The sequence below is a fragment of the Schistocerca nitens genome, chromosome 11 (assembly GCF_023898315.1).
Source record: "Schistocerca nitens isolate TAMUIC-IGC-003100 chromosome 11, iqSchNite1.1, whole genome shotgun sequence".
Lineage (NCBI taxonomy): Eukaryota > Metazoa > Arthropoda > Insecta > Orthoptera > Acrididae > Schistocerca > Schistocerca nitens.
Window position 1 is genome coordinate 44,559,134 of NC_064624.1, and position 4,208 is coordinate 44,563,341.

The window sequence follows — 4,208 nt, forward strand, 5'->3', positions numbered from 1 at the left end:
GATTATGTTGGTGACGAGGCATTGGCTACCTTAAGAGAGTCATAGTGCTTCCTGCCAGTTGCTCACACAAATACACATTTTTAGATACTGTGGCCAGTCTGCCTGAAGCGATACGCCACTAGTTGTGTATCTTAAGAGAAACATCGTTACTCTTGCCAGCGTTTTCTTGACTTTGAAGATGTGATTATACTGGTGACGAGATGAAACTTCCTGGCAGATTAAAACTGTGTGCCCGACCGAGACTCGAACTCGGGACCTTTGCCTTTCGGGGGCAAGTGCTCTACCAACTGAGCTACCGAAGCACGACTCACGCCCGGTACCCACAGCTTTACTTCTGCCAGTACCTCGTCTCCTACCTTCCAAACTTTACAGAAGTTCTCCTGCGAACCATGCAGAACTAGCACTCCTGAAAGAAAGGATATTGCGGAGACATGGCTTAGCCACAGCCTGGGGGATGTTTCCAGAATGAGATTTTCACTCTGCAGCGGAGTGTGCGCACACTCCGCTGCAGAGTGAAAATCTCATTCTGGTGACGAGATATTGGCTACCCTAAGAGAGTCACAGTGTTTCCTGCCAGTTGCTCACCCAAATACACATTTTTAAACACTGTTTCCAGTGTGCCTGAAGAGATACGCCACTAGTTGTGTATCTTAAGGGACATATAGACACATTTGCAAGGGGTTTCTTGAAGTTGGTGATGTGATTATGTTGGTGACGAGGCATTGGCTACCTTAAGAGAGTCATAGTGCTTCCTGCCAGTTGCTCACCCAAATACACATTTTTAGATACTGTGGCCAGTCTGCCTGAAGCGATACGCCACTAGTTGTGTATCTTAAGAGAAACATCGTTACTCTTGCCAGCGTTTTCTTGACTTTGAAGATGTGATTATACTGGTGACGAGATATTGGCTACCCTAAGAGAGTCACAGTGTTTCCTGCCAGTTGCTCACCCAAATACATATTCTTTAGATACTGTTTCCAGTGTGCCTGAAGAGATACGCCACTAGTTGTGTATCTTAAGGGACATATAGATACTTTTGCAAGGGCTTTCTTGAAGTTGGTGATGTGATTATGTTGGTCACGAGGCATTGGCTACCTTAAGAGAGTGATAGTGCTTCCTGCCAGTTGCTCACCCAAATACACATTTTTAGATACTGTGGCCAGTCTGCCTGAAGCGATACGCCACTAGTTGTGTATCTTAAGAGAAACATCGTTACTCTTGCCAGCGTTTTCTTGACTTTGAAGATGTGATTATACTGGTGACGAGATATTGGCTACCCTAAGAGAGTCACAGTGTTTCCTGCCAGTTGCTCACCCAAATACACATTCTTTAGATACTGTTTCCAGTGTGCCTGAAGAGATACGCCACTAGTTGTGTATCTTAAGGGACATATAGATACTTTTGCAAGGGGTTTCTTGAAGTTGGTGATGTGATTATGTTGGTGACGAGGCATTGGCTACCTTAAGAGAGTCATAGTGCTTCCTGCCAGTTGCTCACACAAATACACATTTTTAGATACTGTGGCCAGTCTGCCTGAAGCGATACGCCACTAGTTGTGTATCTTAAGAGAAACATCGTTACTCTTGCCAGCGTTTTCTTGACTTTGAAGATGTGATTATACTGGTGACGAGATATTGGCTACCCTAAGAGAGTCACAGTGTTTCCTGCCAGTAGCTCACCCAAATACACATTCTTTAGATACTGTTTCCAGTGTGCCTGAAGAGATACGCCACTAGTTGTGTATCTTAAGGGACATATAGATACTTTTGCAAGGGGTTTCTTGAAGTTGGTGATGTGATTATGTTGGTGACGAGGCATTGGCTACCTTAAGAGAGTCATAGTGCTTCCTGCCAGTTGCTCACCCAAATACACATTTTTAGATACTGTGGCCAGTCTGCCTGAAGCGATACGCCACTAGTTGTGTATCTTAAGAGAAACATCGTTACTCTTGCCAGCGTTTTCTTGACTTTGAAGATGTGATTATACTGGTGACGAGATATTGGCTACCCTAAGAGAGTCACAGTGTTTCCTGCCAGTTGCTCACCCAAATACACATTCTTTAGATACTGTTTCCAGTGTGCCTGAAGAGATACGCCACTAGTTGTGTATCTTAAGGGACATATAGATACTTTTGCAAGGGGTTTCTTGAAGTTGGTGATGTGATTATGTTGGTGACGAGGCATTGGCTACCTTAAGAGAGTCATAGTGCTTCCTGCCAGTTGCTCACACAAATACACATTTTTAGATACTGTGGCCAGTCTGCCTGAAGCGATACGCCACTAGTTGTGTATCTTAAGAGAAACATCGTTACTCTTGCCAGCGTTTTCTTGACTTTGAAGATGTGATTATACTGGTGACGAGATATTGGCTACCCTAAGAGAGTCACAGTGTTTCCTGCCAGTTGCTCACCCAAATACACATTCTTTAGATACTGTTTCCAGTGTGCCTGAAGAGATACGCCACTAGTTGTGTATCTTAAGGGACATATAGATACATTTGCAAGGGGTTTCTTGAAGTTGGTGATGTGATTATGTTGGTGACGAGGCATTGGCTACCTTAAGAGAGTCATAGTGCTTCCTGCCAGTTGCTCACCCAAATACACATTCTTTAGATACTGTTTCCAGTGTGCCTGAAGAGATACGCCACTAGTTGTGTATCTTAAGGGACATATAGATACTTTTGCAAGGGGTTTCTTGAAGTTGGTGATGTGATTATGTTGGTGACGAGACATTGGCTACCTTAAGAGAGTCATAGTGCTTCCTGCCAGTTGCTCACACAAATACACATTTTTAGATACTGTGGCCAGTCTGCCTGAAGCGATACGCCACTAGTTGTGTATCTTAAGAGAAACATCGTTACTCTTGCCAGCGTTTTCTTGACTTTGAAGATGTGATTATACTGGTGACGAGATATTGGCTACCCTAAGAGAGTCACAGTGTTTCCTGCCAGTTGCTCACCCAAATACACATTCTTTAGATACTGTTTCCAGTGTGCCTGAAGAGATACGCCACTAGTTGTGTATCTTAAGGGACATATAGATACTTTTGCAAGGGCTTTCTTGAAGTTGGTGATGTGATTATGTTGGTCACGAGGCATTGGCTACCTTAAGAGAGTGATAGTGCTTCCTGCCAGTTGCTCACCCAAATACACATTTTTAGATACTGTGGCCAGTCTGCCTGAAGCGATACGCCACTAGTTGTGTATCTTAAGAGAAACATCGTTACTCTTGCCAGCGTTTTCTTGACTTTGAAGATGTGATTATACTGGTGACGAGATATTGGCTACCCTAAGAGAGTCACAGTGTTTCCTGCCAGTTGCTCACCCAAATACACATTCTTTAGATACTGTTTCCAGTGTGCCTGAAGAGATACGCCACTAGTTGTGTATCTTAAGGGACATATAGATACTTTTGCAAGGGGTTTCTTGAAGTTGGTGATGTGATTATGTTGGTGACGAGGCATTGGCTACCTTAAGAGAGTCATAGTGCTTCCTGCCAGTTGCTCACACAAATACACATTTTTAGATACTGTGGCCAGTCTGCCTGAAGCGATACGCCACTAGTTGTGTATCTTAAGAGAAACATCGTTACTCTTGCCAGCGTTTTCTTGACTTTGAAGATGTGATTATACTGGTGACGAGATATTGGCTACCCTAAGAGAGTCACAGTGTTTCCTGCCAGTAGCTCACCCAAATACACATTCTTTAGATACTGTTTCCAGTGTGCCTGAAGAGATACGCCACTAGTTGTGTATCTTAAGGGACATATAGATACTTTTGCAAGGGGTTTCTTGAAGTTGGTGATGTGATTATGTTGGTGACGAGGCATTGGCTACCTTAAGAGAGTCATAGTGCTTCCTGCCAGTTGCTCACCCAAATACACATTTTTAGATACTGTGGCCAGTCTGCCTGAAGCGATACGCCACTAGTTGTGTATCTTAAGAGAAACATCGTTACTCTTGCCAGCGTTTTCTTGACTTTGAAGATGTGATTATACTGGTGACGAGATATTGGCTACCCTAAGAGAGTCACAGTGTTTCCTGCCAGTTGCTCACCCAAATACACATTCTTTAGATACTGTTTCCAGTGTGCCTGAAGAGATACGCCACTAGTTGTGTATCTTAAGGGACATATAGATACTTTTGCAAGGGGTTTCTTGAAGTTGGTGATGTGATTATGTTGGTGACGAGGCATTGGCTACCTTAAGAGAG

At 43.6% G+C, this 4,208-nt stretch overlaps 1 non-coding gene across 1 annotated transcript; it reads right to left on the bottom strand.

The window, feature by feature from the left end:
* Positions 1–228: 228 nt before the first annotated feature.
* Trnas-cga (transfer RNA serine (anticodon CGA)) lies at positions 229–303 on the bottom strand. The gene has a single exon. It is a non-coding gene; the product is annotated as a tRNA-Ser (tRNA).
* Positions 304–4,208: the final 3,905 nt, after the last annotated feature.